Here is a 25,045-nt window from a genome sequence, read left to right on the forward strand (position 1 = left end):
ACAGCACGTCTTTCGGGACTTGTGGGAGGAAACCGGAGCATTCGGAGGAAACCCATGCAGACACTGAGAGAACATGCAGACTCCGTGCACTGGGTGAACGTGCAGACAGTGACCCAAGCGGGAATCAAACTCGGGTCCCTGGCGCTGTGAAGCAACAGTGCTAACCACAGTGCTACCATGCCGCATCCTGGTGTTATGAAAGGTGCTATATAAATGCAAGTCTGTTTTCACTTCACTCAACCATATAAACACACAGTTCACTTGTATCTTTGTAGTTCTGGGGCGAGATTCTCCGACCCCCCGCCGGGTCGGAGAATCGCCAGGGGCTGGCGTGAATCCCGCCCCCGCCGGTTGCCGAATTCTCCAGCACCAGAGATTCGGCGGGGGCGGGAATCACGCCGCGCCGGTTGGCGTGCCCCCCCCACCGCGATTCTCCGGCCCGGATGGGCCGAAGTCCCGCTGCTAGGATGCCTATCCCGCCGGCATGGATTAATCCACCTCTCTAACCGGCGGGACAAGGGGGGGGGGGGGGGGCGTGGGGCGATCTGGCCCCGGGGGGTGCCCCCACGGTGGCCTGGCCCGCGATCGGGGCCCACCGATCCACGGGCGGGCCTGTGCCGTGGGGGCACTCTTTTCCTTCCGCCTTCGCCACGGTCTCCACCATGGCGGAGGCGGAAGAGACTCCCTCCACAGCGCATGCGCGGGGATGCCATGAGCGGCCGCTAACGCTCCCGCGCATGCACCGCCCGGAGATGTCATTTCCACGCCAGCTGGCGGGGCAACAAAGGCCTTTCCCGCCAGCTGGCGGGGCAGAAATCAGTCCGGCGCAGGCCTAGCCCCTCAAGGTTGGGGCTCGGCCCCCCAAGATGCGGAGGATTCCGCACCTTTGGGACGGCGCGATGCCCGACTGATTAGCGCCGTTTTTGGCGCCGGTCGGCAGACATCGCGCCGATACCGGAGAACTCCGCCCCTGCTCTGTAAAATGGATAACATAACAAGCTGAATGTACAAATTACATTGTACATCTTCCTGATGTTCTGATGGAAATTTAACCTTGTGGCAATAAAGGATTAACGGTAATACGAGCAAAAGTTAGATGTTTCCAACATAATAAATGTATTTAAAGAATTGCACATATTAAACAAAGTCACCTTTATAAATTTTACAAATTAAATTGGAGCATCGAATGGACATGTTGAACTGCTTTGAACATAGGAAATTTACACCCTCAAATTTAAAATAATCCAGCTGCACAATGGCTATACATATCTTTAACTTTCAGATTTAAAGGGGGTTGATATTGGCTTCACAAATTCTCCATTGTTGGGATTTTATTCAGTAGTTGGACATGAACATTTTCCAGTCGGGGTGAAAGGTACCCAAATTCGGATTCAAGTAATAGTAGTGGGAATGAAATACATATACAATTGAAAATTGTGACAAATAGTCATGCATGCATTACATAGGAATAATTGCAACATGCATTAAAAACATAGAGTATAAAAGATATTTTCAAATAGTGCCATTACTTTTCGATGAGGGGTCATGCAATTATCTGGGAGTTCAGCATAGACTAAACTCCACATTAGATTTCACAGCATGTAGCAGCAGTCCCCTCCTTTCGAATAGCCAGCTCATCAGTGCTGCAGCCTGTTAATTACATGTTAAAATAATGAAAGATTCAGTAACATTTTTAAAGAAATGTCATGGATAAATGTCACGGATGAAGTGTGTTTTCTTGCTGCCCGCGATCAATGTGTTTTGTATGTGAGGTGTCTTTTATTACTTTACAAGTGATTGATTCAATTTAAATAATTTCAGCAGCAAGCTGTTTGTGAGTTTAAATATAAAGAAGTTTATTTATTATTCTACACTTGCCCTAGAGGTTTTAATGAAAAAGTCATACCTCAGTCATTCACCTCACATATGCCACCACTCATGCAAAAATTAGATCCAGCTGAAGAAAGAAAATACAATTACAAATTGTCTCTGCCTCTCTTTTATGACAGGCCTGTAGATTCATAGATGAATTGATGCTTTTAGTTGAAGTGAAGGAATTGTCAGCAGAGGATTCTCATTGAGGTACGAGGCTGCTTATAGTTGAATTTCCATAGGTTGTGTTCTCACATGAACTTGAAGTTGGAGCAGGTTGAAGTGAGTCCTTCTCTCACTTTCAAGATATTGCTGTTTATGAACTTGACTGCATAGTTGAAATGAAATGAAATGAAATGAAAATCGCTTATTGTCACAAGTAGGCTTCAAGTGAAGTTACTGTGAAAAGCCCCTAGTCGCCACATTCCGGCGCCTGTTCGGGGAGGCTGTTACGGGAATCGAACCGTGCTGCTGGCCTGCCTTGGTCTGCTTTCAAAGCCAGCGATTTAGCCCTGTGCTAAACAGGCCCTGTGCTAAACAGCATAGTTGGCATGCAGCTGGTTAAATCGTTTCTATGATGGGCTTTAGTGGACCTCTGTCTCTGCTAGTAGCGCTTGCTGTCTTAAAAGCAGACAGAAACATTATCATGTGCTCATTATCTGACTTGCAGGAGTTCAAAAATTCTTTGTCCAAAGCAAGGTGAGGGGTTGATTACACGTCCTGTGTTGTTGGTTCACATTTTGAAATTCATTCTGTCAAGTTTGGGTGAGAAACCCAATGGAGGGTTGATGGGATCCTTTGCACATTGAGTTTGACTGTTTATTTTGTCTATGGTGAAACGAAAAGATGAATCAGCTGGAATGTTTTGATGGTTCATCCTCGAACAAAGAGATGTGTGAATTTCCCGGCTAGCCATGATTGTCCATACTTCATAAGGTATTTGCTTGAGATTCGGCACTGTCTGAAGCCCAAAATGCAAAGGGTCACAATGATTTACAGTGGCTATTTTACTAGATTGTGTCCAAAACTTTTATAAGTATCGTCTGAAAGTTCATAAAATACTGGACCATGATGGAAGTTGACCATGATAGACGTTAATTCCAAATTGAAACACCGGTTATGGGAATTTATCTAAAACATTTGCCCAACAAAAGCTTAGACATTACAAACATGTGAGATCACCATTTTACAAAAGCAATCAGGTTATTAATCTGCAGATTTTCATGATTCAGAGAAAACTGCATTAATCCAAATCAAGAGACTTAGTAGAAGAAACATACTTCCTATTACATAAGGGCAGCACAGTAGCCTTGTGGATAGCACAATTGCTTCACAGCTCCAGGGTCCCAGGTTCGATTCCAGCTTGGGTCACTGTCTGTGCGGAGTCTGCACGTCCTCCCCGTGTGTGCGTGGGTTTCCTCCGGGTGCTCCGGTTTCTTCCCACAGTCCAAAGATGTGCAGGTTAGGTGGATTGGCCATGATAAATTGCCCTTAGTGTCCAAAATTGCCCTTAGTGTTGGGTGGGGTTACTGGGTTATGGGGATAGGGTGGCGGTGTTGACCTTGGGTAGGGTGCTCTTTCCAAGAGCCAGTGCAGACTCGATGGGCCGAATGGCCTCCTTCTGCACTGTAAATTCTATTCTATGATATGTTAAAATAATTAAATCAAGGGAGTTAGAATAAGCAATTGCACTCAATGTAGGCATTGAATCACTGGGGACAATTATAGAAAATTGAGATTTTTGGCTGTCCTTGACAATAGATCATGACCCAATTTAAAGCAGACATCAGGGACATCTGTAAAACAGTATTTCAGTTGTATATAGAACATTCATTAACTTATAATGACAGGAGCTAATTTTATATTTCGACAGCATTAAAATGGCCTCCCGTAATCTAAAAGTAAAATGTTCTATTTCTGTCACAAATATTTAAAAATAATTGAAAAGAAGTGATATTGGGCTTGATTCTCTGTTTCGGAGGCCAAGTCTACCTGCCAGCGGAGACTCACTCCTGGTCTCCGCTAGTGGCTCGGAGTGGCACCCAAGTGTGAGTTTCTCCTTTACCATGGTAATTTATACATGGAGGAGAGCTCACCATATTCCATCATTTTGAGTGGGCGGCCCAATATTGAGGTCTGTCGGTAGTCCCCCATTCCCCCCTCCCACTGACAGGTAGGGGCATCCTCCATCCCCCACTCCCACCACAGGAATATTGGCTCAACCCCTCCCAGCACACATGCATGAGGGTGGCCTGACGCCCCCCCCCCCCTATTAAGGACCACCCCATCAGAGACCCCCATCGGAAACACCTGTCTGAAAGCTGAAGTGTTATCCAGGCTGTAGAATGGAGAATCACTGCATTTCTGCTTAACCTTCTGTAACATTCGCTGTCTCAGACTAAAATGTTTAGAGCAGCAGCTGTTACAAGTGTCAGAGGCTTCCTCAAAAGTCCAGTACACTTCAAAAGGCTTCAAATCCCTTGACAGCCTTTCAAATGCAAATCCTCCATTCAATTTCACTTGGAAATACATTGCTTTAGCCAGTGATTTGACAGTTTTATTACTCCAGAAACAGGTGCTTGGTGGATTGTTGATGTATTTTTCCATTCACGTTGAATGCATCTCCATTGCCCTGCTTTGATGCTAACCACACTATTTATAAACACTCTTGCTATGATTGACAGTTCCTCACCACATCATAAACAGCTAAATGCTTTCTGATGTGAAAAAGAACGGTCTCTATTGGGGGTGAATGATTAAGACTCTGTTGGGGTGACAGGTGAGGACTCTGTTGGGGTGACTGATGGTGACTCTATTGGGGTTACTGATGGGGGTCTCTGTTGGGGGGTCTGTTGAGTGTTCGATTGGGGAGGGTCAAGCAGGTGGAAGCAGGCTTTGCATTGTGGGGGGAAGCTGGGAGGGGGGACCTTCCAATGAACTTTGGGGGCCACCTCTGTTATGCACCCGCCCCTAGGGCAGAATCCACCACATCAGGCCATGCTTGGGAAAACTTGCAACAATTCCGGCTGGAAGGATTTCCCGCTGTGGAGGTGGAGACTCAGGTTTCCGCCCCCTTAAACACCCCTTTGTATCCTCCCGCTGGTGTAGAACATGCAGCTCGCTCACGCCGCCACCAGGGGAACGGAACATCAGAACGGGCACCAATTTCGTTTTTTGGCCAACACTTCATTCTATGCCAGATTGGGAAACTTGACTAGTATTGGGCAATGGGGAATCCACCCCATGATCTTTTATATACATGGTGTGCGAGAAGTTAAAGTCCACTGAACGGCGCATTTAACGGGATGTTTCTCAGCGCCTGCAGCGCCCAGAAATATCTCACTATTCAACAGCACCTTGCTGTCATTTTTTGGCCTCAGGAAGATTCTCTCTGCCGAATCAGCACTTAGGGGGATAGATCGCCAGCAGGAAAGGCTCCTCGCAGATCTGGGCACCATTTTAGAAGGCTGCTCTAAACTTTCCCCACCCCTTTCAGGATACCCTCCCTATTTTCGAGCCCCTCCTCACCCTCTGAACCTTGGAGAGGCCTCCAGGAACTCCCCCTCTCTTCCTCTCTACCTGGTAAGGCCCCACCGGGCCCGATCCCTGTCATTGCCAACCTGGCCCCTGGGCATCCTGGCATTGTCAGCCTGGCACCCTAGCCTTTCCCCTGCCTACCTGGGTCGAGATGCCCCCAGATGCCGTTACGCTTGGTCCAGGTTTGTGTGGGCCAGTACCAAACGGCGCTCGGGCGAGTTCACCCAGATGCGGCTTTGAGTCCCGGGCGTCAGGTGAATCTGGTGAACGTACATTTAATTGAGCCATGTGGCTCACGTCCAGTGAGAGCAAGATCCAGATCGTGAAGTCTAGCGAAATTCCGTAGAATCTCGCAAGATGTTTCAAGCATCTAAAATCTCGTGAGATTCAACGGCCTCTTCCTGACGCCAAGTCGGGTGCGATGAGGCCACTGAATTGCGGCTGTAAGATATTTATTTTTTAACATTAATTTATATCCTACTTTTAGACATAATATTGTCAAATTGTGTAAACTGTCATATCTATATGGCAGTTTTATGTCTGCCACAAAGTTTCTCACTTTTTAAATTGTGGGCTCAAATCTATCCTTTGAAATTCCGTGCTTTCACTCCCTTTGTTTGGTGACTATATTCTTCTTTGTAACTGGATATTTTTCTGATGGAACTAATCAATTAGGGGTGATTTTCATGGTGCACATTGCATGTGTGAGTGGTGGGCAGATTATTTATGGTATTTGCCCAGAATAGTCAGCAGTGTTTTTGATTTTGGTCCTCGGTCCTTATTATAACATTGCTGTGAGCTGCCACAGGAATTATTCCCCGGTCGGCAGGTCACTGATCTAGAGACAGGACTTGCAGCAACTCCTTAAAGGGGAGAGGAATTAATATCAAGGATAGAAACAAGCAGTACTTTGGAGCAGCAAGCAACACGTGTGCAAAACCCTCACAAGCAAATTCCCAAATTTCAAAATGCACAACTGACTGTAATAACCATGTTTCCTAAAACCCCTTTCAGTTTTCCCAAAAGCTTTTCCTGGCAACACTTGAAGAGCTCTTCAATTATGACTCGAAACAGCCAATTCTTAACTTGAGCAGGAACTGATGGTAGTCTAGTGAGCTGAGAAAAACAATGTCATTGGGTCCTTTATCTGCATGATTTGACCCTAATCGTGTGCAAGTATGTATTCATTTTTATATGACTCCTGCTTGTTTCTGTTAGAAAATCTGACTGCCAGAATGTTGATCCCTCAAGAAATCTGCTCACTGTGATAAATTGGTATAACTAGCTGCTGTTTAAAGATCCTGGCACAGTCCCATTTTTAACACGAAAATAACCCGCATTTTGCCAAAACCTTTCTACCATGTCACTCTTGGCTGACCAATTTTGTCAGTGAACCAATTAGAATATAGCTGCTATGAGAGTTTAGTGTTTATCCATTATTAAAATTGGACAGATATAACTGTTTAGTATCTAAATGGCATGACAATTTTTAAATGAATAATGCATCACATTCTGAAATCAATACATTAATTATTAAAACTGGCGTGCCAATGCCATTTCTGCTGTTGCCTATCCAGTTTCTATCAAATGAACTCAATCCCTCCTCAGTGTCTCGCCAGATGTTAGTACAAGCCATCTGTACTGATATATCTTTAGTGCTTACACCAACTTTGTGTCCAGCCTAATAGGCCTCACGACCCTGCAGTGTCCAACCATTGGCTCCACCCAGCAGAATCCTTGAGCGATGGGAGATTCATTAGTTTACTTAAAATAATTGAGCGAATTTATGAACTGATTTATATGCTTCATTCTCTATATGCTACATTTGTGCATTTTGTGTTATTTCTCAAAATGCTATCCTGTTTCCTGGACTCACTGGAGGACTGTCCCCTCTGACTCAGAAGATTATGATTTCAAGTCATGTTCAGAGTGTTTTGAGCACTTCGGCTGGCACCTTAGCACACCAACTGAGGAATGAATGTTCCAGTGAAGCCCAGAGCTTGCTGAAGGAACAGCCTCTTCTGATTAGGCACATTACAGCCTTCCGGACTGAACATTGAGCTCAACAACTTCAGACTGTGAACTCGCTCCTCCATCTTCGGCCCATTTTTATTTCTATCAATTTATTTTAATTTCTTCCATTGATCTGTTTCTCCCTCACCATTGTCTCCCCCTCCCCCCACCCTACTTGGGCCAACTGTTCCTAGTTGCTCTTTGACACACTGCTCACCTTTGTTCTGCCATTCTCACATTCTAATCTCTTTACGTGCCACTATTAGCACCCTTCTTCGCCTTAGTCACCCCATTTACATTCCTTTTGTCTTTCTGTCCACATCTTTGTCAATCTCCAACTATCATTGGCCCGTTATCCAGCCGCACTGCTCCATGCCCCCCCCCACCCCCCGCCAACAACAGTATAAATCTAATCTTATTTCCATTTCTCTCCAGCTTTGACAAAGAGATCCAGACTCCAAATGCAAGCTCCCTTCTCTCTCCACAGATGCTGTCAGACCTGTTCAGTATTTTCTGTTTTTATTCAGATTCAAGCACCCGCAGTAATTTGCTTCTATCTTTGGGGGAATGGGGCCTTGACCAGAAACCCCCTTCTGACTTTGAGCGCCCTCCTTCAGATGGATGGGAAATCCCACCGTCCAAAATATTCAAAAGGCCTCGAAGACCTTGGGCAAGTGTCGTTCAGCACTGGTCACCACAGACGGGAACCAGATGGAACGGCACTTGTGGGGGGTCTCCCAGGGGATCGGAGGCCCACAACTGCATGCCCTTTGGGCAGGGTGGTCCCCTGGCACTTCTGGTGCCACCTGGACACCCTTCCACTTCCCAGGTGCCACTGGCAGGGGCACCACAAGATGCCAAGCTAGCATTTTCTGCGTGTGCGCGATCGGGCCAGGGTTGCCCGATGGGGGTGTTGGAGGGGGGTTGTTCGGGCTGTGGGGGAGGTCGGAGATTATTTTGGGGGCCTTGGAGATCGGGACCCCATTAAAAAGTTAAGAAGATTTTAGTTTAGAAGGGCAGCATGGTCGGCGCAACTTGGAGGGCCGCAAGGCCTGTTCCTGTACTGTACTTTTCTTTGTTCTTTGTTCTATTCAGGCCAATGACAAGAAAATACTGCAGGACCTACCAGATCACCCTTTGCAGAGTACTCAACATTTTGCAAAGCGTGGGAAATTTGCAAGAACATTGACCAGAATTTTTTTGATCGCGGTATTAATGTAGGCGGGACTTACGCCCCTCACTGAAGAAGAAGTCGCCCCTTAGAGAGCTGTTGGCCAATCTGATATACCGGCAACTCTCCAATTACTGCAGTGACAACACTACAATGGACAGAAGAGGAACTACGCCGAGCTGCCTGAGCCTAAGTGCTGGAGCCGGAGGGCACGGTAAGTCTAAATAACCCCCATGGGAACACTCCCAATTGAGCTCCCATGGGGCTAATGCAATACGAGCTCTCCCACTAGTGGGTGGAAGCTCATCACTGGGGCTCATAAAAATCGACTCATAAAAGAAGGCCCAAACTGCGATCGACGAGAAGGGTAGCCCTGATTGGGACCTTGGGAGTAAGCCCCATTGCAGCCTTCAGTTTTGTTGTCAACTTAAACTCCTTTTACATTTACCTTCTGGGGTCTCCTGAGTTTTTACACTGGTGATGAGGAAAACAACAGCGGCGATCCTAGACACCCTGACTGCACCAGAATTCCCCAGCATGAGAGTGAGGTCAGCGAGACTTTAAAAATAATGCGTTTCAGAAGGCTAAAGGCCTTTGATGCAGGAGTAGAAGACTGGACCCAGTACATTGAACGGATGCAATATTTCTTCCAGGCGAATGGTATTGTTTGAGTTGACCGGCAAAAGGTAATTCCTGATATACCGAGAACCTCACCTACCCGGCGGCTCCAGACTAGATCTTTAGCGAACTTGTGGAACTTGTTGCGTATCATTGCGACCCTAAGTCGCTGGTAACAACGCAGAGATACCGCTTTAATTTGGAAGGGCGAGCCCCTGGGGAATTGGTTACAAACTTTTTGATGCACCATCGTAAGTTCGCCGAACATTGTGACTTCGGCCCATCCCTTCCTGAGATGTTGAGAGATTGTTTGGTGTGTGTCATAAACAATATGGCACTATGGTGACCCAAAGGAAGCTGTTAGTAGAACCGACCTTGGATCTGAAAAAAGACAGGGAACTGTCACTCTCCCGCGAGAACACGGAAAAGGAGGTTCAGGAACTCCAGGGTTCCATGGACTATGACACACACAGTGTTGGCCGCCCCCATTCCGACAAGTGACACCCACCGAAGGTTAGGACTTACGTGAGCCAGTCACCTCCAAAACAGCGCCGTGGTCAGACCTGCTGTCCAAAGGCCACCACAGACCGATGGGATCTCTCCCCAGATGGCCAATCAGATTGGCTGGCAGCTCTCTAAGGAGGGACTTCCTCCCAAGTGAGGGGCAGAAGCATAATGAGGAGTACCCACAACAGTGCTGTACTATCAGTCACAGGAACAGTGGCGGTCGAGGCTACCAGAATTGACAAAGAACGCGTCGCCCTGGCCAGGTGACACAAGCACCCTGATTCAGGGCTTTGCACATTGCCCGCCTGAGGAAGATGACTTCATGCAGTTAATCTGCATCAGGGCCCCCAAAGTAGCCCCAATGAAAATAACATTCCAAGTTAACGGTCACCCCTTGGACATGGAAATCGATACAGGGGCTTCTGTTTCAATTATTGGAGATTAGACGTTCCATATTTACGCAGAGGGTAGTGGGTGCCTGGAACTCGCTACCGGAGGAGGTAGTGGAAGCAGGGACGATAGGGACATTTAAGGGGCATCTTGACAAATATATGAATAGGATGGGAATAGAAGGATACGGCCCCAGGAAGTGTAGAAGATTGTAGTTTAGTCGGGCAGTATGGTCGGCACGGGCTTGGAGGGCCGAAGGGCCTGTTCCTGTGCTGTACATTTCTTTGTTCTTTGTATATGCTCTGTTTGGGGATCCAGCAGCTGGGCTTGAAGGATACTATGGCCCGGCAGGCAACATACACTGGAGAACCACTTACCTTTATTTGGACACGGTGACCCATGTTACCCATGGACAGCAGTTGGTCTGGCTACCATTGGTGTTGGTGCAGAGCCCCGGACCCCGCCTGGACTGGCAAGCAATTTTCCAGATGGGTACTGGTGGTTTGTATGAAGACCTCGGAAAGTATCTGGAAATCTTCCAGACAAACGGGGCCACAGCTAAAAGTCTACGTTGACCCAAAGGCCCAGCCCAAATATCTTCGGGTCTGTCCACTCCCATACACCCTGCTTCCTAAGGTGGACAATGAGCTGGACTGACTGGAGAACTTGGGCATCATACACCCTGTCTAATTTGCAGAGTGGGCAATGCCAGTGGTCCCCATGTTGAAGCCAGACAAGTTTATTCGCCTGTGTGGAGATTACAAAATGACAGACTGCCTGGACAGGTACCTGTGTCACACATAAAGGACCTATATGTGAACTCAGCTGGGGGAGCCACGCATTCACGCAGCTGGACATGAGTCATGCATACCTCCAGCTGGAGTTAGATGCGATGCCTATAAAATATGCCACCGTCAACACCCACAGGGGTTGTACGAGTACACTCGCCTTCCATTGCGTGTGCAATTTTCCAGCGGGTGATAGAAAACATCCTCCAAGGGCTCCCCAGGGTCGCTATTCACCTGGACAATGTACTTATTACAGAAACCACCAAGAAGAAACACCTGGGCTACCCAGAGGAGTGTCTTCCAGGTGGAAGAGGTCACATATTTGGAATACCACATCGATAAGGACAAGGTTCCACCCGGTGGAGGAAAAGTTCCAGTTCATCAAGGCAGCCCGATACCGGAGAGCGTGACAGAGCTGAGGTCGTTCATATGACTTGTCAATTATTACGGTAAGTTCCCTAACCTGGCTACCTTGCTAGCGCCCCTGCACGCACTTCGAAAAAGGATCCCGAAATCGGCAAGCAAAGCATTGTAAGTGGATTCGCCAGGGCTAAGTGGCAACTGCTAACGTCAAAACCGTTAACACATCAAGGCTGCTCGTCCTCACTCGTGACGCCTCTTCATGTGGTGTTGGGGCAGTGTTGTCCCATTGGTGGGATGATAGGACGGAAAGACTGAAGGTTTACGCGTTCAGAACTCTGACTGACGCTGATCGCCGCCATGCATAAATTTAAAGGGAAGGACTGGCCGTGATTTGTCAGTTAAGGAATATCATCAGTACATCTACAGGCGCCATTTTACAGCAATAACGGACACCGTGCAAATACACATTTGAACATCGTCCAGGTGCACAGATTGCGTGCACGGATGACATTAGCTGACTCTTGTGCCTTTAAGCCCCCTGCCCCCACCAGTAGTGGACAATACTATTTTGGCATTAAATTTTATGGACACATTACCTGTCATGGCTGCACAAATCCACACTTGGACCCAAAAGGACCCTACACTGGCAAAACAGCGCCACGTCATCCTACATTGAGGATTGTATAGGATGCTCCCGGAGGAATTGCAGGCCCACATGACAAGGCAGCATGAGTCCAGCGTAAAGGATGGCATCATCCTGTGGAGAGGCCGTGCGGTATCCCACAGCAATGTCAGCGAACCATCGTGCAGGACTTGCATAGCGGATACCCGGGGGTTTCCAATTTGAAGATGCACGCTCAGAGTTATGTATGGTGGCCAGAACGTCGGTGACATTCGACGAATGCTGCAGCAATGTGAAGTTTGCCAAAGGCACCAGAAACCTCCTCCATCAATCTCGCTCCACCCTACAGAGTGGCCGAGTCGCCACTAGGTGCATTTGCACGCTGACTTCACCGAGCTCTTTTTGGGGTGAATGTTCCTGATCGATGCCCACTAGAAGTGGATGGATGTGCACCGGATGTCTTCGACCACGTCGTGAGCCACCGTGGAGAGGTTACTCCAGTCCTTCTGCACCCATGGGATTCCAGAGGTGATTGTCGCTGACAATGCCCTTTACCAGTGAGGCAGTTCAAAGGTTTATGCCCAGTAATGGGGTGAAATACATCCGAATCGTCCCATATCACCATCTTCAAATGCTCTGGCAGAATGGGCAGTCCAGACATTTAAACGGCGCATGAATAAACAGACTGCAGGGTCAGTTGATACAAAGCTGGCACAGTTCCTATTTACTTACTGGTGTAGCTTCGGCAAAGTAGCTGATGGGCAGACTCGCCTATGTTTGACATTCCCAAACCTTGGTGGGAAGGTGGAAAAGAAGCAGGACCTCCACAAGAGGTATCACGATTATCGAACACGGCTTTAAACCCGGGGACGCAGACCACGTTTGAAGTTTCGGGGACAGTGTCCAGTGGATTTCAGGGGCCATAGTGGAGAGAATGGGGCAAATCGACTACACGGTCAAGACTGCAGAATGGACCATGCAAAAACACGTGAGCCACCTCATAGGCAGGGAGGCTGCCGCAGAGAGAACCGTGCCGGATGAATCGGCCCCTCGCCCCCTCTGTCTGCCATCCTTGAACCAAGGTGCGCTTCCCACCAGGGACGTGCCCAGGCGAGCAGGACATGGATGACTCCGTGTCTGATATGGACACAGGATCCCCAGTACTTTCGGAGGACATTATGGCCAGAGACAGACTTCTGACAGGGTCCCCTCTCTTTTCGGTGTGGATAAGGTGCCCCTGTCTATGGTCCATGGCCCCGCATCTGCAAGAAGCAGAGCCATGAGCAAAACGGCGCAGGAGACTCCCTCTGCAACTGGCTACCAGGGAACCTTCGGATTTGGGGGGAGGGATGTAATAACCTGCAGGGACAACCCAATTGATCTCCCCTTGGGACTCGTGGAATACAAGCTCCCCCGTTAGTGGACGAAGGCCAATCAGCTGGAGCTCGTAAAAATCGCCTCATGAAAGGCGGCCCAGACTGCACTGGCGAGAGCAGTAGTCCCACTTGGGGCCTTCGGACTGTCAGCCGCTTTGCGGCCTTTACTTTTCTGATCAAATTAAACTTCTTTTAGATATACCCTCTCTGGCCTCCTGAGCTTTTATGGTAAGTGTAAGGGATCTCAAGACATTGAGAGTAGGGAGGCTCGGGGGGCTGGGAAGGGATGATTGGGACCTTGGAGGAGAGAGCCGAGGAGGGAGGTCTAGATGTAACTGAGCCCTTGGGGGAGGGTATCCCTCGTTAGAAGGGGAGGTGCTGCCTTTCCCCTCTGCCCCTTCCTGCCCAAAATCTAACTTTGATCCTTCCTGACTGGTGGCCACAGCGGTTCAATGTTCTTGCCAGCATCAGAATTGATGTTGGATGGGAAACAACCTTTAAATAGCCATTTATTGACCACTTAAGGGCCTCAATTGGGGCAAGGAGGTGGTTTCCCACCCGAGACATTGCACAACCCAGCCTAAAATCACTGTGTGGTCTGGGCGGGCCGGACCTGGAGGGAATCCTGTAGCTGCATTTTCACACTAGATGCCCCTCCCCCTCATCTGAAAGTCCACCAGTTGGGAAGCATAAAATTCAGGACCGACCAATCACACCAGCAGTCGAAAGAAATAAGCCAGCAACAAACCTGCAAATGCTTGATGATCCCTATAAAGTGGAGTGGTGGGGGGTAGGGTGGTGCCCTCCACACTATTAAATGTCCCGTTCAGATGCATGAGGCCAAGAGTATGGAGTTGCTAAATGATTCACACAGATTTGCAGGCTCTCAGCGTTCACTGTGTACAGATGCATGCAAAAGCCCCCAAAACGTCCTGTCCCGAACACACACACTCCGACCTTGGTTCTTGAGTTTTAATTGGCCATGTACTGTCAAAAAAAATGGGCGCGACACAAAAAACCCGTAACCTCCATTGTGTTTAATGATGCTGTTTGATTAGGGTAACTTGCGTATACCCAGGTGAGTTCACCCTGCCAGCAGAGATGCTGGTTAACGGGAGTGAAGTGGGGGGAGAAAGCCATGGCTGGTTATTTGGGGGGGGGGGGGTGCAGAGGGACATTGTTTGCTTTGCTTGTTGGGGTAACAAGCCGAGGGTGGTTGGGTTTTCTTTGTGGTGGAGGTGGCGTGGGGGAGGAGTTAGTGGGAGAGGGATGGACAGTTGGTTTGGTGTTCGGAGGGGTGGAGCTGGGAAGCGGGTGGGGTTAGGGGGGAGGCATGAGCTGCTGATGTTGAAGGTTTCTTTGTTGAGCCACTGGGTGGAGGGAATGGGCGACGGCAATCTTGGCTGGCCTAGAATTTGGGAAAAGTGGGGCCCTGTTGGAATTCCTTACGAAAAGGATATGGCTGATCAGGGGGAGAGTGCACTGCGGGTGTGCCTAGGCCCCTGACCAGACTGGCCACATTGAGCGTAAGGGTGTTAAATGGGCCGGAGTTGTTAGGAGAAGAGCTGCGCTTAGCGACCCCTGTAGGGGTTGAATGTGGCATTGCGAGCGGATAAGGAGGTGTGTGAGAGGTTAGCCTCCATTATTGGGATATACGTGGAGTTTAACAAGAACAAAACGGTCTCATCTCCCTTATTCTTGGAGGTGCTAAAGGCAGTGATTGGGGGGAGCAGGTCTCGATTATAGCTCACAGGGACAAGGCGGGGAGGGTGGAGAGGGACTGATTGAAGTTATTCTTCCAGGGGACCAGAAATACTCGCTTACCCCAAAGGGTGAGCTGTTGGCGAAGAGGAAGAAGCTCCAGATGGAATTTGAGTTGTTAATGATGGGGAAGGCAGTAGGCCAACTATGACGTGTGAGAGGGATATATGAGCATTGGGTAGGAAGGCCAGATGGTTTTTGGCTCACCAGTTGAGGCGGCAGGCTGCCACTCAGGAGATAGTTCAAGTTCAGGGGCAAAATTTTCCGTAAGTGCTGCGATGTCCACCGACCGGCGCCAAAAACGGCGCAAATCAGTCCGGCATCGCGCCGCCCCAAAGGTGCGGAATCCTCCGCATCTTGACCGGCCGAGCCTTAACATTGAGGGGCTAGGCCCGCGCCGGACTGATTACCGCCCCGTCAGCTGGCGGGAAAGGCCTTTGGTGCCCCGCCAGCTGGCGCGGAAATTACTTTGCTGGCGGCACATGCGCGGGAGCGTCAGCGGCCGCTCACGGCATCCCCGCGCATGCGCAGTGGTGGGTGTCTCTTCTGCCTCCGCCATGGTGGAGACCGTGGCAAAGGCGGAAGGAAAAGACTGCCCCCACGGCACAGGCCCGCCCGCGGATCGGTGGGCCCCGATCGCGGGCCAGGCCACCGTGGGGGCATCCCCCGGGGCCAGATCGCCCCGCGTCCCCCCCCCAAGACCCCGGAGCCCGCCCGCGCCGCCTTGTCCCGCCGGTAAGTTAGGTGGTTTAATCCATGCCGGCGGGACAGGCATTCTAGCAGCGGGACTTCGGCCCATCCGGGCCGGAGAATCGTGGGGGGGGCCCGCCAACCGGCGCGGTGCGATTTCCGCCCCCGCCAAATCTCCGGTGCCGGAGAATTCGGCAACCGCCGGGGGCGGGATTCACGCCAGCACCCGGCGATTCTCCGACCCGGTAGGGGGTCGGAGAATCTCGCCCCAGGATCCTGTCATAATATACACCAGTATATCATGGTGCAGACACACACTGATGGACACGCAGCGGGACCAAACAACACACACAACACCGCAGCCAATCACCAGTTGGAGCACACGCACTACAAAGACAGGAAGCATCAGAGTTCCCGCTCATTCGAACTGCAGCTTCCTAGTAGGACAGAGCTCACAGCCTACAGCACAGATCTTCACCATGTGCTGAGTGCATAGACTGGTTAGGACAAGGCATAGGTCTTTAGTTCAATCTAATATCGTGTTAACCCACAGTGAAAGTATGTTAAACAGTTTCTGACTTAATAAAATAGTGTTGCACTATTTTAAGTGTTGGTGGCCTGTATGTGTTACACGGATCCAGAGCGCCCAACACAACATGATACCAGGAGTTGAGGGATATTAGAACTTCTTAGACCTACCTGCAAGTGATCTGCCTTCCGCCGGTATACCGTCATCCTGCAAAATGGACAACGTCTGCCCGCCGCCGCTGCTCCGCATCGCCGGTAACCTAGGGGCCAACTGGAAGATATTCAAACAACGCTTCCAGCTCTATCTTGAGGCCACAGACCGGGAGGATGCCTCGGACACCAGGAAGATCGCTCTCTTCCTATCCACGGCCGGGGACCATGCCATCCACATTTTCAATTCTCTCACCTTTGCGGATGATGAAGATAAAACAAAGTTCAATACTGTCCTCCTCAAGTTTGACACACTGCAGCATAAAGGTGAATGAAAGTTTTGAGCGCTATGTGTTCCAATAGCGTTTGCAGGGCAAGGATGAGCCTTTCCAGTCCTTTCTCACTCACCTCCGCATCCTTGTGCAGTCCTGTAGCTACGGGCTCACCTCCGACTCCATGATACGCGACAGATCGTTTTTGGTGTTCAAGTGGACCCCCGACGACAGCAGCTCCTCAAGATAAAGCAGCTCACCCTAGTGACCGCCATCGAGACCTGCGTGCTACACGAAAACGCCACGAGTTGGTATTCCCACATCCAAGCGGCTGAAACGGCGCGGCAAGGTCCCCACGAGGCGGAACGGGTCCAAGCAACCGAGCAACTCCAGGGCCTCAGCCTGGATAAGGGCGGCCAATTCACTCGCTTTTCACGGACTCCCGCGCTTGTGCGCATCAAACGAGGGGACGGCGACGTCAATGAACGTAATGCGCAGGCGCGCACTACACACGACCGCGCCGCACATGCGCGGTGGCGCAGCGAACGTACTGATGCTACGATGTGCAGCAACTGTGGCTCCGCCCATTTAAAATGGCAATGCCCTGCCAAATCTCGACAATGCCTAAGATGTGGCAGACTTGGACACTATGCTGCCTTATGCCGAGCAGCTCAGCCTGTCAACTCATATCGATTCAGCCAATCTCGCAGGAATGTGGCAATTCAACCCACGGTCACTGAGTCCGATGCAGACCTCCCACACAGCAGTGACACCGAGGACCCGAAGGCGCCTTTTCGAGTCGGTATCGTGACAAAAAACAGGGTGTCCCCGAAGCAAAGACACCAGCCGCTGTCGGTAAACAGCATCGATCCAGACGATGAGTGGGGTGCCACCCTGACGGTCAACCGGTCCCAAATACGATTCCGCCTGGACAGTGGTGCCTCCGCCAATCTCATTGTGCGGTCTGACCTCCAAAGCCTTTGTGTCAAACAAGCCATCCTTCCATCAGCCTGCCAGCTATTGGATTACAATGGCAATGCCATTAATGCCAGCGGCTCGTGCCAACTTGAAGTGGCGCACAGGTCACGCAAAGCCATCCTTCGTTTTGAAATCGTGGGCTCCTCGAAAGCCTCCGTGCTTGGCGCAGGCATGCAAGCTATTGAAACTAGTTCAGAGAGTTCACTCTCTCTCTCCTGATGACACGTCTGCCTTTCAGGACACCGACTTCAGGGCGCAACTCAATGCCATCATCAACCAGCACCACAACATCTTCGAGGGCATGGGCACGCTCCCATACACCTACAAGATCTTATTGAAACAGAATGCCACGCCTGTGGTGCACGCACCTCGCAGGGTCCCAGCACCCCTTAAGGACCGCCTCAAGCAGCAGCTGCAGGACCTCCATGACCAAGGAGTGATTTCCAGAGTCACGGAACCAACCGACTGGGTCAGTTCCATGGTATGTGTAAAAAAGCCTTCCGGCGACTTGAGAATTTGCATTGATCCCAAGGATCTAAATCGCAATATCATGAGGGAGCATTATCCAATTCCCAAGCGCGAAGAGATCACATGTGAGATGGCTCGCGCCAAGCTCTTCACCAAACTCGACGCCTCAAAAGGATTCTGGCAAATCCAGCTCGACAAATCCAGCAGGAAACTGTGTACATTTAATACCCCTTTGGCAGATATTGTTACAACAGGATGCCGTTTGGGATCATATCTGCTTCAGAAGTGTTCCTTAGGATTATGGAACAAATGATGGAAGGCATTGAAGGTGTTCGTGTCTTATGTCGACGACATAATCATTTGGTCCACCACCCCACAGGAGCATGTTAGTCGCCTCCAGCGCGTATTCAAACGTATACGCGAGCATGGCCTCCGCCTCAACAGAGCCAAATGCTCTTTTGGTCAGACGGAACTCAAGTTCCTCGGGTGCCACATCTCCCAGTTGGGAGTGCAGCCGGTTGGGGACAAGGTAGCTGCTATCACAGCCATGAAAACACCAGAGGGCAAGAAGGCGGTTTCTGGGCATGGTCAATTTTTTAGGGAAGTTTATCCCTAACCTCGCCTCTCATACCACAGTTCTCAGGAACCTGGTCAGGAAGACGATAGACTTCCAGTGGCTCCCTGCCCACAAGCGTGAATGGAGAGAACTCAGAACAAAACTGACCCCGGCCCCGGTCTTAGCTTTCTTTGATCCAGCAAAAGAGACCAAAATTTTGACCGATGCCAGCCAATCCGGCATTGGGGCAGTGCTCCTTCAACGTGATGAGGCCTCATCATGGGCCCCCATTGCATATGCGTCACGCGCCATGACCCCCACGGAGCAGCGCTACGCGCAGATAGAAAAGGAGTGCCTGGGCCTTCTGACCGGTGTGGTTAAGTTTCACGATTATGTATACGAACTTCCTCAATTCACCGTCGAGATCGCCCATCGCCCGCTGGTCAATATAATACAGAAAGACTTGAATGGCATGACGCCTCGCCTCCAGCGTATTCTTCTCAAGCTCCGGCGATATGACTTCCAGCTGGTATACACCCCAGGCAAAGACCTCATCTTTGCTGATGCTCTCTCCAGGGCAGTCAACACTCCATGTGACCCAGCGGGATTTGTCTGCCAGATTGACGCCCATGTGGCATTCGCGGCCTCCAATCTACCTGCCACGGATGAACGCCTCGTCCAAATTCGCCGCGAGACGGCGGCTGACCCCCTTGCTACAGCGTGTCATGCGCCACCTAACGGACGGGTGGCTCAAGGGCCAATGCCGTCAGTTCTATAATGTCAGAGATGATCTGGCGGTAGTAGACGGGGTTCTTCTAAAACTGGACCGCATTGTCATCCTGCAGAGCATGCGCCAGCTCGTCCTGGGACAGCTACATGAGGGCCACCTTGGCGTGGAAACGTGCTGCCGACGGGCCCGAAAGGCAGTGTACTGGCCCGGCATTAATGACGACAGAGTCAACACAGTGCCCAACTGCCCCACTTGTTAGCGCTTCCAGCCGGCCCAACCACGTGAGACCCTGCAGCCCCATGAGTTGGTCACGTCACCATGGACCGAGGTGGGCATCGATCTGTTCCACGCGTTGGGTAGAGACTATGTCCTGATCGTGGACTACTTTTCAAATTACCCGGAGGTGATACGGTTGCATGCTATCACCTCGTCGGACAATGGCCCCTGCTTCACCAGCCAGGAATGGTCCAACTTTGCCAGGCGGTACAAATTTGCCCATGTGACATCCAGTCCCCTCTACCCCCAATCCAACGGCAAAGCGGAGAAGGGAGTGCATATAGTCAAACGGCTCCTCTGCAAGGCTGCTGATGCTGGGTCCGATTTCTACCTTGCCTTGCTGGCCTATCGCTCCGCCCCACTGTCCACTGGCCTGTCACCAGCCCAGTTGCTCATAGGTCGTACCCTGAGAACGACGGTGCCGTCCATTCATGTCCCTGACCTTGACCACGTTCCGGTCCTTCGCCAGATGCAGCTGTCTCATGCGCAGCACAAGGAGGCTCATTACTCCCGTGCAGCTGATCTCCCTGCTCTGGCTCAAGACGACAACGTCCGCATCCATCTTCCGGATGGTGGCTGGTCTGCAACCGCTGTTGTCCTTCGACATGTGGCACCCCGCTCGTTCCTGGTTCGTCTACCGGATGGCTCCATTCTGCGCCGCAATCGACGCGCCCTTCGTCTCTTTCCATGCTCGCTATGTGATCCTCCACTGTCGCCTCGCCCTCCTGCTGACCCTGCCATGGACTATGCAGAGATCCCTGTCACTCTGCATCCCCCTGACTCTGACGCAGTCCAGCCCACTCCTGAACCGGCGGCTCTCGACCCACCCTTGAGGCGGTCAACCAGAATTTGTCGCCCACCTCAGAGACTTAATTTATGAACTTTGCGGACTTATAGACTTTCTGAATTGTTTCGTTGCTTTGTTTGATCGTTTCCCTGGTTTGTATATTGTGTTGATCTCGTTACTCTTGTTTCATACTGCTTCTCTGCACCAGGCACCTTCCCATGTAAATAGCTTAGTTCTCATGTACGTAGTCCTGTAAATATGTCTTTCGCACACCACACATAGTTAGGAACATTCTCACCATACACTATTTATTGCCACACGTACATTCTTTTATAAAAGGGGGGATGTCATAATATACACCAGGAGATCATGGTTCAGATACGCACACACACTGATGGACACACAGCGGGACCAAACGACACACACAACACCGCAGCCAATCACCAGTTAGAGCACACGCACTACAAAGACGGGGCATCAGAGTTCCCGCTTATTCGAGCTGCAGCTTCCTAGTACGAAAAGAAAAATGAAAATCACTTATTGTCACAAATGAAGTTACTGTGAAAAGCCCCTAGTCACCACATTCCGGTGCCTGTTCGGGGAGGCTGTTACAGGAATTGAACCGTGCTGCTGGCCTGCCTTGGTCTGCTTTTAAAGCCAGTGATTTAGCCCTGTGCTAAACAGCCTCTGTAGGACAGAGCTCACAGCCTGCAGCACAGATCTTCACCATGTGCTGAGTGCATAGACTGGTTAGGGCAAGGCATAGGTCTTTAGTTCAATCTAATATCGTGTTAACCCACAGTGAAAGTATGTTAAACAGTTTCTGACTTAATAAAATAGTGTTGCACTATTTTAAGGTGTTGGTGGCCTGTATGTGTTCCACGGATCCAGAGTGCCCAACATAACAGACCCTGGGAGGAGTGGTTTCTGATCCAGAAGGGGAGCATTTGAGCCATTTTACCCGGCGTTGTACAGGTCAGAGGAGGAGGCTCGGCTATGATACAGTTCTTGGATGGAATTCCCGTGGAGGAGAAGGGGAAAGTGGAGGGGCGACGGGTCCGCTCGGACTGGAGGAAATGATGAAGTGCATTAGTTCCATACAATCTAGGAAGGCACCTGGCCGAGATGGATTCCCGTTAGAATTTTACAAAATCTTTGTGACAAACTGAGACCGCAGCTGCTGAGCATGCTCAACGATTCACTATCCCGGGTGGGTGGTGCCAGCCACCCTGGCACTGGTTTCCATCTCTCTAATCCTGAAGAAGAATAAAGATCTAGAGGAGTGTGGGTCATATCCGTCCATATCTCTGTTGAATGCCGATGCAAAGTTGTTGGCGAAGGTGCTGGCAACTCGTTTGGAGGGATGTCTACTGGGGGTAATACCTGGGGATCAGACGGGGTTTGTGAAGGGCCGACAATTGTCGGGAAACATAAGGAGACTCCTGAATGTTGTGATGTCACCCTTGTCATGTACCATGCGGAGGTAATAATCTCCATGAATGCGGAGAAGGCTTTCAACTGGGTGGAGTGGGATTATCTTTCTGAGATATTGGTGAGGTTTGGACCTCGGTTCATTTCATAGATTAGATGGTTGTACAGCTATTTCACAGCTAGCAATTGTATCAACTCACTGAGCTTGGGTACTTTCGGCCTTATAGGGGAACAAGACAGGGGTGTCCACTTTCCCCATTACGTTTTGAGTTTGCAATCAAACCGTTGGCTCAAGGTATTGAGCATCAGGTGACCCTTTATGCAGATGACTTATCAGGGAGACATATGGGGGTTGAGGTGGTGGGGAGTGTTTATTATATAAATTGTATAAAGTTTTTTTTCCCTTTTTTTGAAAATATGTTTTTTGGAGTACCAATTATTTTTTTTCCAATTAAGGGGCAATTTAGCGTGGCCAATCCACCTAACCTGCACATCTTTGGGTTGTGGGGGTGAAACCCACGGAGACACGTGGAGAATGTTCAAACTCCACACGGACAGTGACCCAGGGCCGGGATTCAAACCCAGGTCCTCAGCGCCGTAGGCAATAAATTGTATAAAGTTGAATGTTTGTTGTGTGTGCTGTAAAATGGAAAATGATTTGAATAAAAATATATATTTTTAAAAGGTAACCAGTGATCAGATAACAATTTCTTTTGACTGAAACTTTATGAACAACTTTTGATGCCTCTGAGTTCCCTGAGGTTTGGAATGATCGACAGTAGAAGTGGAGTTAGTTCAATAGCTAAGCAATTATACACTTTCAACCTGTTCAACAAGGAATTGGCTGCATTACAGGTCGAGTAACCTTTATCCGAAACCCTCAGGGCCAATTGCATTCTGGATTTCAGATAATTCCGCTTTCCGGATACCACATACAATCGTACATTGCTATAGCTTTGGCTAGCTGGAGTCTAAATAAAATGCCTAGTAAGATGCTTCAGTGAATAATACATACTGAGCACATGTAATAATCATCTAGATAGGAATAATATGATCAGGGATAGTCAGCATGGCTTTGTGAAGGGTAGGTCATGCCTCACAAACCTTATCGAGTTCTTTGAGAAGGTGACTGAACAGGTAGACGAGGGTAGAGCAGTTGATGTGGTGTATATGGATTTCAGCAAAGCGTTTGATAAGGTTCCCCACGGTAGGCTATTGCAGAAAATACGGAGGCTGGGGATTGAGGGTGATTTAGAGATGTGGATCAGAAATTGGCTAGCTGAAAGAAGACAGGGTGGTGGTTGATGGGAAATGTTCAGAATGGAGTTCTGTCACAAGTGGAGTACCACAAGGATCTGTTCTGGGGCCGTTGCTGTTTGTCATTTTTATCAATGACCTAGAGGAAGGCGCAGAAGGGTGGGTGAGTAAATTTGCAGACGATACTAAAGTCGGTGTTGTTGTCGATAGTGTGGAAGGAAGTTGCAGGTTACAGAGGGATATAGATAAGCTGCAGTGCTGGGCTGAGAGGTGGCAAATGGAGTTTAATGTAGAGAAGTGTGAGGTGATTCACTTTGGAAGGAATAACAGGAATGTGGAATATTTGGCTAATGGAAAAGTTCTTGAAAGTGTGGATGAGCAGAGGGATCTAGGTGTCCATGTACATAGATCCCTGAAAGTTGCCACCCAGGTTGATAGGGTGGTGAAGAAGGCCTATGGAGTGTTGGCCTTTATTGGTAGAGGGATTGAGTTCCGGAGTCAGGAGGTCATGTTGCAGCTGTACAGAACTCTGGTACGGCCGCATTTGGAGTATTGCGTACAGTTCTGGTCACCGCATTATAGGAAGGACGTGGAGGCTTTGGAACGGGTGCAGAGGAGATTTACCAGGATGTTGCCTGGTATGGAGGGAAAGTCTTATGAGGAAAGGCTGATGGACTTGAGGTTGTTTTCGTTAGAGAGAAGAAGGTTAAGAGGAGACTTAATAGAGGCATACAAAATGATCAGAGGGTTAGATAGGGTGGACAGTGAGAGCCTTCTCCCGCGGATGGAAATGGCTAGCACGAGGGGACATAGCCTTAAACTGAGGGGTAATAGATATAGGACAGAGGTCAGGGGTAGGTTCTTTACGCAAAGAGTAGTGAGGCCGTGGAATGCCCTACCTGCTACAGTAGTGAACTCGCCAACATTGAGGGCATTTAAAAGTTTATTGGATAAACATATGGATGATAATGGTATAGTGTAGGTTAGATGGCTTTTGTTTCGGTGCAACATCGTGGGCCGAAGGGCCTGTACTGCGCTGTATTGTTCTATGTTATATGTTCTATGTAATAAGTTTCTTCTCGGCATGTTCATCACAAAGATTGCCAGGTAAACAATGCAGACAAACAACTGGACTTCTTGGGCGGGATTCTCCCAGTCGAAATTGCGATCGGCGCGGGGGCGGAGAATAGGCCTCAAACCTGAGATTGGGTCCAACGCCGCTCTCGTGATTCTCAAGTCCCCGGAGAATTGCCGTCAATAGTGCAAGCTCGGTCGACGCGGCACCGGTCGGGGGCCATTGAAAGAGGCCCCCTGCGGCGATTCACCAAGTGCAGCTGGCTGACTTCCCGACGGCATGGTTCACTCATGGTTACACCCAGCGGGAACTCGGCATGGTGGTTGCGGACTCAATCCGCGGCTGCCCTGGTAGGGGCGGGGGGGATCATTCACCGGGGACGGGGGCCTCCAGGATGGCCAGGCTACCGATCAGGGGCCACAGATCAGCGGGCGCACGCAATCGGGGGGGGCCTATGTTTTCGGTGCCGGTCCGCGGTGTGGGTCGGCCAGGCCGTGCGGGGCGGCCGACACAGGCCGCCGCCCTGCGCATGCGCGGACCCCCGACCGGAAATGCAGGGTCCCATATCGGCAGCCGGAGCTGCGAGGAGCATTCCGGGTCCCTGCTCGTCCCCTGCAAATCGGAGAATCACCCTGGACTTTCTCCAGTTAAGTCCAGAGTGATTTGCGCGTGTTTTTTCACGGGCGTGGGGACATAGCGACATTATTGGAGAATCCTGCCCCCTGGCTGAAGGTTCATGAGGTTCAAAAAAAAGTGTGGTTTTTGGATGTTTTTTGGATTTTTGGACAAAGGATACTTGACTGTAGTAACTTAAAGCAATTCAGAATTG

The 25,045-nt window shown here is 49.9% G+C and overlaps 1 protein-coding gene across 2 annotated transcripts in view; it reads left to right on the forward strand.

The window, feature by feature from the left end:
* The window catches only part of plppr4a (phospholipid phosphatase related 4a), a 113,820-nt gene that overhangs the window by 9,538 nt on the left and 79,237 nt on the right, over nt 1-25,045 (forward strand). Inside the window, exon 2 of one of the 2 annotated variants that reach the window (XM_072510580.1) lies at nt 8,518-8,807. The exons of the other annotated variant lie outside the window; for it this stretch is intronic. The gene's annotated coding sequence lies outside the window, so the exon portion shown is untranslated. The remainder of the gene's footprint in view (nt 1-8,517; nt 8,808-25,045) is intronic. 2 annotated transcript variants of the gene reach the window in all.

The sequence above is a fragment of the Scyliorhinus torazame genome, chromosome 7 (genome assembly GCF_047496885.1).
Source record: "Scyliorhinus torazame isolate Kashiwa2021f chromosome 7, sScyTor2.1, whole genome shotgun sequence".
In the NCBI taxonomy this organism is placed as follows: Eukaryota; Metazoa; Chordata; class Chondrichthyes; order Carcharhiniformes; family Scyliorhinidae; genus Scyliorhinus; species Scyliorhinus torazame.